This window comes from Myiozetetes cayanensis, unplaced genomic scaffold (assembly GCF_022539395.1).
Source record: "Myiozetetes cayanensis isolate MyiCay16 unplaced genomic scaffold, myiCay2020 scf5-8, whole genome shotgun sequence".
Taxonomy (NCBI): Eukaryota; Metazoa; Chordata; class Aves; order Passeriformes; family Tyrannidae; genus Myiozetetes; species Myiozetetes cayanensis.
In genome coordinates this window covers 5341046-5352863 of record NW_026087742.1, presented here as the reverse complement: position 1 = coordinate 5352863, position 11818 = coordinate 5341046, and the positions used below count along the sequence as shown (strand labels likewise).

The following is an 11818-nucleotide window of genomic DNA, read 5'->3' as shown; positions in this document are numbered from 1 at the left end:
AGTCAAACCATGGATAAAAGTTATCAAAGTTATAACACTGAGACATGTTTGGGACTCAAAGTCAGATAGAAATTTAGTGTGATGATCTTTAAAACTGCTTTAGTTTATTGTAGACCATTTTGTGACTCTGTGTCTTTTTCGTTGTTGTTATATAGTTTTAATGCAGTTTTCACAAACAAAACCACAGACAATTCTTTTAAAATCTACTTTAAACTCCTTTTGGTGGTAAATTGGGCTCTTTTAGAACCATTTCAGTCTACTTGAGTCTGTGCAATAGCCATAATATTGGAAAATATTGTTGTAAGACCTGTAACTGTAATATTTGCTAATGATGATTTCCACTCTAATAACCTCAAAGAACTGCATTTCCAAGGAACTGGCTTTTGAGGAAATTAAAAAAAAAAAAAAAAAAAAAAAAAAGCAGAGAAATGAAATGGCAAAAATTACCAATGGAAAATCTGCAGTTCAAGAGAAAATAGAATATTTTATTTGATTTAGTCAGATATCCGAGTTTTAGCATGATCTTCGCAGCTCACATAATCAAAACTTCCTCACATCAACAGCTAATTCCTGATAATACAATAATAAATGCACACCAGGTATTCATGTCAACAGATAACCAATGTTGGCTTCAAGAATGGGGGTTAGAGGAGAACCTTGGGCCTGACTTTTAGCATCTTTGCCATTTGATTTCATGGTGCTACATCCACGCCTTCAGCAAGATTTCTTAGGGAGAGACAGGTGCATGAGCATTTGAGAACAACCTAGGATGTCTTATAAGGTACTGAGGGAAATGAAATAGAAAAAAGCAGTGCACTGCTGCTCTGTGCCTTTCAGAGGCTTGGTCTCAGTGCTGCAAACAGCTCGGAGAGAAGATGATCACGTGTTGATAAGAGCTGCTCTGCTCTCCCAGGCAATAGTTCTCTTCTGCTGTACAGAATGTTATCAAACTGCCAAGCTTAGTCCCTGCATTGTGATTTTTGTTACCATAGGACCAAAGAGCTCGTGTTGCTTCTAGAAACTAGGGAAACCTTTCTGGAGTCTTTCCAACATTTTTAATGCAAGGGGGTAAGACCTCCTTCCTCAGAGTGTTTAACCCTGGTGAGATGTGTGGGCTCCTGATGAGAGCTCCCTGGACAGAAGGTCACAGCCCAGAAAGTGAGGCATTTGAACTTGGCCCCCAGCTCCTTTTCAGGGGCTCCCAGTCACTCTGCCTGGAGTGAAGATGGGCTCATGCTGTGAGGACGAGTGTAGTAGGCATGGGGATTTATCAAGAATGCTGAGGACAGTCATCAGGCACTGAAACACGCCAGAGGACATCTCCCTTCCACTCAGAAGAGAAAGACTGGGTTTTTTTCCTAAGATGTTTTAGGACCATTACTTTTTCCATGCTGAGAACTTCTGCATCACTTAGTTTATCAGTCAAAGACAAAATGGTTTTGGCCATAAAACATGCTCTCATGCAAGCTCTTCCTCCATCAGATTCAGTTCACCCAGATCCTTTCATGACTCACATCTCTGGTTTCTTCATTCTCATTACCTGTGAATACAATTTTAAGGGAAACTATTAGATGATGCTCAATATGCTTATGTGTTTCTTTGTTGTGCAGAGTGTCATGCTGTTTGCATCCTCCACTGTCTTCCACTATTACCCAGCAACTCCTGCCTCCTCTGAAGGTATTTTGTGCTTTCTATCTCTATTGTTGCCTTGTCTCCCCTTAAAAACTGCTCATTCAGCATGTGAAACTGAGATTTTTCTGAACTTAAAGTGTGTTTGGTATGAAACTTTCTTATGGGAATAACACTGAAGTGTCCACTGTATGAAGGTGACTGTCCCTTGCCCCACTCTAAACCATCTGCTACTACTGCCACTTTGCCAGACATTTTCTGCAGAGCAAATAAAAGTTGAGTTTTCAACCCAACGGTAAGAAAACCTTATCCAGCCCCTAGAAACAGGGTTTTTTTGTAAAAAAAATCCCTCCCCCTCATCCCACAGACCCCAATACACACCAGAAATTAGTCCAAAGGAGACGCAAGCAGCTTGGAAAATGTGACATTAAGTGACGGTATGGTGACAACATCCTAAAATGGGAAGTGTTGTGCAGCTTTAAGATTGGTTGAAACTAAAGGCAGGACTTGTAATTAGAATCTAGATAGTGAAAACAGCACAGCTACTGACACCAGGGCTAAAATCCGTCTTTGGATAAGTATATTGTAAGAATTTCTTTCAACTTCCAGAAGAAACATTTGCACAGAACCAGCTGTGGATTTCAGCCTGAGTTTGCAGGAAGTCATGTCTGATTTTGTGCTGGCATCATTATCAGTTAGAACTGCCATAATTTCTGTCATTGTATATTCCGTGCTATGAGGAGAATAGACGTCAGCAGCATGTTAGGATGGTAAAAAAGATGAAAATTTTTAGGTATAATTACTTTACAATACAATCAAATTACACTATTGGGCATTATAATACTTCATGACATTCACAGTGTCACAGATGGAAATTTTAATTTTTACTGTTGATAAAATTATTACTTTATTACTTCCTGGAAGTTTTCATTCTTCTTGTGGGAGAGCTCCAGTGAAACAAATGTGGGGTAAAAAGAGTTGAAATGTGCATTATGGATGATGAATCTACCAGAGTTGATAGCACTGTTCTGGGTTTAGTGGTTGTAGACAATTATCTTTGATTTATTAAAAGTTAAGAATGTACATTAAAATAATTGAGACCCCAGTAAGTACAAAGAACAAAAGATAGGACTTCCTTTGGTAGACAGAGATGTACAAATACAATATTAATGCTTAGTATAGGTAATGTAATAAATTGTCCACTAAACAAATCTGAATGCATTGGGAATCTAAGCCTTTCCAGGAACTGATGTTGATGCCAAACCAATTCATGTTCTGCACATCGTATGAGTCATAGGAGAGAAAGGCAAATTGAACACCTGACTTCTGTTGTGGCTTAGTAATTAAATTCTGGGACTTAAAAACATTGTCCCCCACAAAAGTCCCTACAAATAAATAAGTGGTTTATAAGTGCAGTTTTAATAAAATTGACTTAGATACATTCCAGCCTATTACTACATACCTGGGCTTTTAAAATTTAAGACAATATTTCCAGTTAACCCTTTTTAATACAATTGAAATTTCTAAAATATTTGCTCTGAGATTCCACATTAAAGTTTAATCGTTGAGCTTGTGTCTAGCACTCAAAGAATCACTTCATCATATTGATTGCTACTGCCAAGTACCTCTCAGTCCTTAGGACTCTGAGCAATTTTCCAGAGGGATTGAAGCTAACTAGGGCCAGTACCAACTCACCTCTGTCTCATTCGCTGACTGCTTGCAAAAGAAAGTTCTTTTCCAACAACTTGAAATCTTTGATCTGCAGACTGCTCCTCACAGCATGCAATAATTTAAGGGTTAATCTCCCTTATCTATTGCCTCTCTTTAAGATGGTCACCAAATTCAGCTCATGGATTTAAGTCTAAGACTTCTCTAACCGCAAAGCTATTGCACAGTCTTAAGCTTCTTTTGCACCCTTCATTCTTCCAACAGATCTACAATGATTTGATTTTTGGACTTTTCAATAGGACCATCTCCTTCCTAAGTCCTATATGCTGTCATTTTGTACATACTTGTGATGTTGCTCTAAGAATAGGAGAAGTGCCTGCTCTCATCAGAGCAGAAGAAAAGCTTGTGCATTTCAAAACCTGATCACTTCTGTGTTATGATACTTTCCCTAACACAAAACATCCCCTCTCCCATAAGATCCTGCAATGTTGAATGCACCTGTATTCTGGGCAAAATAACTTGCTATAGCAGGACTTTCTCTTCTGATCATTGCTGTGAGATAGAGCAGGCAGAGTGGCTAACAATGACAAGTTATATTCTGTACAATGCAGAGGCCCATTTAATCCTATGGGGTGCAGAGATCAAACTTAAGGGGCCATGTTGAAAATAATATTAATACTTTAGTAAACAGAAGAAACAAACATATTTATGAAATCTTGGCACCACTGAAGTCAACGTCAAAACTTCTGTTAACTTCAGAGAAGCCAATATTTATATTCTCTTTTCAAATAGTATAGATTATAGAAAAACAGGGCCCGAAAAATTGTCCCACCTACCTGACACAAAAAGTCAGCTGCTGGAATACCTCCCAATCCCCTTTAAGGGTATTTGCCTGAGTTTATTAGCTCCTTCCATCAACCTTCCAGTTTGAAAGCAGTGCCTAAGACCAGAGGTAACATTACAAATAATGCTGTGTTTTCCTTCTTCTAAAACCATCTACTTTTGCACTGTCTGCCTGCAGAGCTAGAACCAACCTAGAACACAGTAAAGCAAATGCTTTGAAGTCACCCACCAGTCTCCAGTGATGAGGTGAAATAGGGATTAGTTCCCTTCATATATGTCACCATCAGTGCACTTTGTACTGGGAAGGAAATTTCTCCTTACACTTTATCAGTCACATTTTGAAGCTTCCCCCCCACATTTACCTTGGTGAATATGAGGAGACTGGTTGTCAAAGTCTTAGATGAATGCACTGCATGTCATTGAGCTTACAGCTATCTAGCAGATGTGATGAACATTGCCTGCTTTCCCTTTCACTATCTTGGCTTATGTGTACAGTTTAAAAAACCTTTAAGCCTGCAAAAACTGTCCTATGAGCTCCAGGCTCCTGAGAACAAGGATGAGGCACTCAGCATCAACGAGGAGGCATTCTCTCTATTGCTTTTAGGTTTTAGTCTCTGACAATTAATTTTCCATTTCTCAAAGGCAGAGAGTGAAAGGGTTCAGAGAAACATTATTTCTTGCTGACCTTTGAGGAAAGGTCTCATAGCCCATGAGGTAAAGATGTTTCAAGCAGCACAGGATCACCCTAGCTGAATCCCTGTTCTTTAACAGGGCTGTAATTCTTTTACGGAGCTGTAATTACTACTTCTGTAGGAGTTTTGGTTGGTTGGTTTGTCTGTTTTTGTTTTCTTAATGTCTTGCTGTTTGTGAGTATCATATATGTGTTTGATCTCTTCACCTTTTAAATAAATAACAGTGACACTGGGGAAGTCAAAAGGGGAAACAGGTAAAGTTTGTCAGCACTAAAGTCTTTTTGTTTTGTCATTCTGTCAACTTTACTACATGACAAAGTGTAAGGTTTAGATGAAACAGCAGGACTGATCCCACATCAAAATAAGGAATGAACTCTTCTGCTTAAAACTGTGCTTATATTAATGCAATCGTTGAATGGTGAGTGGATCTTTGAAGCTGAATGCTTAAGAATAACATTTCAGCCATTTCAAAATACGCACACACACGCACACATGAGTATTTCTGAGAATCTGGCACTTGTTATTCATCCTGCATTGTATGGCCAACCAAGCGCTCCAAGCACAAACATCCAAAACAGCAAATCCATAAAAAACCACGCAAAACAGGGCAGAGAGGATGTGGGAGTTCTCTTATCTGCAAGCACCTCCAGCAGTTTAAAAGCAACTAAACAAACAAAAATACATCATCTACCTGCTATTGAGAACAAAAAATGAACTATACGCAAAGCAGTGAAAATTCATTACAAGTATCTGGGTGAAGCTGTGAAGAACTTTTTAGCCCTGGATGCTGATTACTCAGTGCTTTGACTTCCATTAGAAGCTTCTTGTTGCATTTGACCTGTTTCTGTATTTATTGCAACATGTTTTCATACAAAACTTCTTTTTTGGTTGAATATTTCAGTACTTTTTTTAAAGTGTATAGCATGGTAGTGAAGCAATACATGTGGTGGCTTATAATAAACCTTACAATGAGGCAAATATGTGTTTTAATCAAAAGCATGGCTGAACTGAAAAGAAGCCACTGTTCCCATAATTTCTAGTATAGGATTCAATGCCTTTGCATCAGTTCTTAATCTCTGACCACAGAGACAAAGAGGAACTAGGTGGTCAGTTGTGGGTTTAATATCACAGAAAACAGCCTGTTTTATCTGTAGTAACTGTGCAAGGCTTATTACTCTTACCCCAAATGACAACAGCAGTCTCACTATTGCCATATCTGCTGTATGATTCTTCAGTCACATGCTGCCATTGCCACAGTGCTGTGTGAAAGTGGGAATTGAATTGATTCGGGACTGTACAGGCAGGAGACAGGCAGCAGATGGAGAAGACAACAGAAGAGTAGAAAAGCCATGACACGTTTCAGGAAAAAGTGCTCGGGATGAGATAAAACCGTGCATACAAGCAGGCAAAGGACCCACCAAAAAAAGAGAGACTCGAAAGAAAAGAGTCAGGTGAATTGAAAGGATCAATAAAATTGTAAGACATTTTGCCATTGTTAAAATTACCATTCTCATCTCTGCTTTTTCCCTGTTGCACTGGACTGGTTACTGACTGACAATGTGATTAGGCTTTTGGTCTTTTGATTTCACAGATGAATTTCACAGATGAAAATGCAAAGTTATTTCAGTGCTTCTTATTTCTCACCTCTCTCACTTCATATCTTTACAAGTTTAGGATGGTTTTTTTTTTTCTTCCGTTCTTTATTGAACCTTTCTCCATGAACAGCATTTTGCATACTGAAATTCAGTACCCCACTGATGTGCAACCTGCACCAATATACAAGTAGGGGATCTTGTACTCTATTTTTGGTAGTAAGACATCTGTCTTATGATGATCTTAGTCTAATGCCAGCACAACCATCCATGTTTGTGAAGGTATCTCTGTTGTAACAACAAGAACAAATAACAACTGAAATCAGATTCAAAATGAGGACATGTTGGATACAACTGGGTCTTTTATATTCCTTACAAGTTTTATCCATCTCTACTGTGTTGAAAGAGATTTTTTTTCCACAAGCATATGATTCTCTATATCAAAATCTATTTAAACTCCATGTTAGAAAAAGAAATAAAGAAGACATTAATTATCATAACAATACATCTCTTTTTCCAAAATATATACAAGTCCCAGAAATTTGTCACTGTGCCACATTCTACTTTCATGTCTTTATAAGATTAGTACCTAACAGTTTTTATTGAAATTTTTGATACAGCATAAAGACAAGACAAGTAAAGCCCTAGGGACAAAGCATTTGATTTATGTGTTCTCTTGTGTGTTATAGTGAACAAACAAAAAAGCAAATACATTTCCCAACCAGATATATAAAAGTAAACACATAGGAAGAAGTTGCAAAGGAGAACAGCATTAATGGCAATTTAAACATAACCAAACAATCAAAGCAATCTCCCATGCAGTATTACTTTAACAAGAATAGTGAAGAACTTGCTACAAGGAAAAAAAATCCCAACTTCTTGTCACAGTGAAATGATGACAGGACCTGTAGAGCATGCTAAAAAGAGCAAACTAAACATGGTAATTAGACTTTTTGCTTGTCAGCGCAGCCTCTGAAGACTTAAGCACGTTGAGCTAAAATATTGAACTAGAAGAGAAATCGCCTGCAAGAGCTACGATGGCTGAATGTTACTGAGATATGTTTTGTATTTAAGTTTTTGTGTTTTGAGTTTGGTTTTTGTTTTTAAATTCTTGTTGCTTCAATCCAAACAGTTTATCCCTTTCCCCCTGCTGCTATTGCCAGTATTTTGGGACAACCTGGCTCTCAAAGAGTGGCACAAACACAGACGCAGTTCCCTCCGCTTGGGACAGCCATGGGGAAATGATATAATATTACTGCTTCTTCAAACTCAGTTTCACAGTAGCAAACAGCTCATTGCATAATAATACTATGCAAAATGTGACCCTCACACCCTTAAACAAGGGGTCTGCATTTTACTGCCATAAGGCTTGAATCTTTGTATTCAGCTGGAATTATTTCCTGTGGCATGGTCAGAGACATGACACCAAGTTTCTCAGTTATGTTCTCAATTTAATGATTAATCAAGGAGCAGTTGTAATTTGCACCAACATATCTAAACTGGATCTTGAAATCTCATTTACTCTGAGAGTCACTTGCCACTTTCTGGTCATGGTGATTATCAGGCTCCACGGAGACAGCAGACCTCTGCCTGGAAAGTGAATCCTACAGTGTTTAGTGCCAGCTTTGATATATGGCCTGGGCAACACACACAGGTGCCCTGTGTATAGAACCCCTCAACTGTTTGGAACAAATTCTGGTAGAAGCAATTTGTGCCACGAATTACAAGAATGGTGGAAATGTCTCCTCAGTTTGCCAGGTCCCTTGCTGCCAAGAGAGTTTATGTCAAGGACTGATTCTGCACTCTGGCACATCACTGTGAGGCCTCGGAGTTATCACAGAACAACTCCTGCAGTGCTGACACCTTAGGCGCGAGTGGTACGGCCGTAGAGGGGTCCTGGTGCTCCTACTGTAGATTTGCAGAGACTTCAGTAATCAGATAAGTTTTAAGTAGGTTTCATCCTCAACTGTCCTCTAATGTTCTTGCTCCCTTGGATCCTTTAATAATGGAGTTTTTGTCCAGTTGAGGCAGCCTTTCTCTCAGTACTTCCCTGGGATGTACCACAGTATCATCAGCTTTTTTACCATTTCACCATTAGCAGCCATTGCAGCTGCCTTCTTCAGAAATCCTTCTGCAAATGCACCCCTACAGCCTCATCTAGTCCTTCCTGTCAAGCCTGCCCAGGTCTCTCAGCCATCCTTCTTTCTTTGGATAGCAAAAATTGGGTGAAATTAAAGCTATTCAGGAAGAAATTTGCCCTGTTTTCCATTTCATGAGGTCTTTTTATTCCTTCATACACGTCTCTCTTTTGACTCCTCACTCAACCACTTCACTTCCTTTTTTTCTATTCCCTCCTATAACTGTAGTGCCCCATGGTGCTGTTCTCCCTCCATATATTTTTGTTACACACATGTGTGTCACTTCATCTGATTCCCTTAGCTCACATCAACCTAAGAAAACAGCTTCTATTTCCCTCCCAGCTCTCAGGCAGCAGAAGTTTCTGCCAGAGAGATCTGAGGAACTTCCCCCCTTGACTTCAAATTGGTTTTTCATGTTTCATTTTCAGTGGGGAACTTGGAGAACTTGGAGAAGCAGATGAAAATAAGAAGGGCTAATTTAAGAGCCTTTACTGCTGTGAAGCTGGTCATTGAAATCCTGAGATTAGTTCTCAGGCTATAGATTGCAAGCCAGTAATACAGTGTTTAGAAAATGAAAGTAAAGTATGAATAAATGTAGCGATCCATTAAAGCAGAGTTAAGTATAAATAAAGGCCACAATTATTGCAGAGTGAATTGTTTCTCTATCTCATTACATCAGTCACACTCAAGGAGTTAATGAATTCTGCAGTAGTCTTCTCATTTAAAACAGAGGGAATATCTCCTATATACTGAGACACCATTTTTAAGAAGAGACCTTACATGGGAGCTACTGTATGTTTGTTATGAAAAAAAAAAAACACAAAACCAAAACAAAAAACAAATCACAGATTTCAAAAGAATGACTTTTGGAATGAACTGAATCTGAAAAATTAAATAGAAAGTGTTTACACAAGACCAAGATGTGTGGTTGTGCCTCCACTTAATTTTCTTGGGGATAACAGAAAGTCACTAGTCAGGTCTGTTTCTACAAACTTGCAACTGCAGCTTCTGATTTGTTCCATCCCAGTATAATCCATCTGAATTCATGGTATCACCCTGTGCTGCCACAGAGATGACTCGTGGGAAGCAGAGCAAAATGCAACAGATCCTGCCCTAGTGCTAATGGGTGTGACATAATGTCTTTACTACAAGGTCAGTTAGATAAGACCAGATTGCCTATGACCTTCTTCTTGCTTGTAAATTTAATTGCTTTGGTTGTTAGCTAATATCCTGAAAAAAAAAATAGAATGTAACCAGCTGCTTTATATTTATTTATTCTGTATTTGAATGTTTTACCTAGGAAGAAAGTCATTGCCTGAAATTGTGTGTTGCCCAAACATGAATATTTGCAGTGTTGATGTTCCAGAGTAGTTTACTGCACTATTGCATTTTCAGTTGATGGTCTCTGCATGTTTTTATTCAAGAATGCACTAAACATTGCTGTTTAGTATACTGCCTTTGTATTTGGATGTTATGTATGCTTACACTGAAGTGAAGCACACTGCCCTGTGATGGGATGTGTCCCTGAAAAACTCCCTTATAAACACCCCCTTCACAAAGCAGAGATGGAGAAGCATTGCAGTTCAAATCATGGGATTCACATGGGTTCAGTTGCACTGGTGTGAAACTGTGGCTGTGCACAAAAGTTAGGTACTTTTTCTGCCTGGTATGCAGATGTGCAGAAGGGCAAAGAAACCTCTGAGGCTGTGATTTATAAACAGTTAGATTTAATCTTTGGGGATTATTTATCTTACTCCCTTTAAATTATTTTAAAAAATAAAATAAAGAGTGTAGTGTGTACTTCTCCCCAATTTATTTAGCCACTTGCAGTGAAACCAAGCACTAAGACAGGTTCAGTCTGAAAAATGAACAATGAGATAATTTAAATGCAATGGGAGATGGTCCAGAACTGTGCATTGGCTTTGTTTATAAAATTTTTCTGTTGTCTTGTTCACTTTGCTGAATAGTCTTGTATCTAGCCAGGAATGTTACTGACTTGACAATCATTGAGACTAAGTTCCCAGAAGCCTCTTGCAGTCACTTTTGCAAGTTTGGATAAATGAAAATGTTGGTCACTGTAGTGGCACTGTCAGAAAAAAAAAAAAAAAATCACTCTTGAGACACCCCAGTAGACAGGAACTTTGTTAATTAGCAGTGGGAAATGGGAGTAAGAACAATTTTCTTTTCACAGAGAAGGCATTAGGTTTTTGTTTTTTACTTGGATATTAAAGCAATAAAGCCTTGATATGTTAATTTGTTGGATCTGAATGTGCTTAGGCTCTGTGATGAAGCTGTTTTGACATTGGATGATGGGGATGTTTTGATAGTACATTTCTGAGGTTGTGCTGTTTTGACACAAAAGGCTTTGACAAGATATTTGTAAGGTCACTGTGACCTACCACTGCTGTTATGTGGAAGTGATGGAAATGTAAATGTACAGACACCTAATCAATGCAATAAAGTACTGTGGAATATATGTAAATTGAGATGCAAATTAGCTGGTTTGGGTTATAAATGAGCATGTTTGAAAAATGCTTCATGGGAGCTTTCTTGGCCATCTTGGTTTTCCAGTCCTGGGGGGAGAGGAGTATTTATCTTTGAAAATCTTATAAGGCCTTTAAATGGTCTTCCAGTACTTAACAGGAGCCTACAGGAAAGATGGGGAGGGATGTTTTAACAGGTAGTCTGTTGGTAGGAAAGGGGATAACAGTTTGAAACTGAAAGAGTGTAGATTTAGATTAGATATTAGAAAGTAATTCTTTACTGTTAGAGTGGTGAAGCACTGGAACAGGCTGCCCAGAGAAGATGAGGATATGTTCCCTGGAAGTGTTCAAGGGCAGGTTGGATGGGGCTTTGAGCAACCTGGTCTACGTGGAAGGTGTCCCTGCCCATGGCAGAGGGTTTGGAACGAGATGATTTTTAAGGTCCCTTCCAATCCAAATGTTTCTGTGATTCTATGATTGTATGAAAGCAGTGTTATGGCCTCTTTCTGTTTATTAAGACAGGAAAAAATGTATCTTTAGGTTCCCATTTAAGAAAACTTGTGACTGTAATAACCTTGCAAATTTGAATTTAACAAAAGGAACCACCTTTAGTGGGCCTTGTGTAATCTCAGACTAATTTCTGGTCAACCCCCAATGGAAAAGCTGCTGGTTTAGTGGCTGATGTAGAATCCACATCACAAAATTCATTTCCCCTCTTAAAGAAAAGAGGCTGCTGTCATTTCTGCTCCTGAGATTACACCAGGATAAAGCAG

At 38.7% G+C, this 11818-nt stretch overlaps 1 long non-coding RNA gene across 1 annotated transcript in view; it reads right to left on the bottom strand.

Moving 5' to 3' along the window:
- Positions 1 to 512: 512 nt before the first annotated feature.
- The window catches only part of LOC126649499 (uncharacterized), a 31727-nt gene continuing 20421 nt past the window's right edge, over positions 513 to 11818 (bottom strand). The window contains exon 3 of the long non-coding RNA XR_007631060.1: positions 513 to 1540. This is a non-coding gene — a long non-coding RNA (uncharacterized LOC126649499). The remainder of the gene's footprint in view (positions 1541 to 11818) is intronic.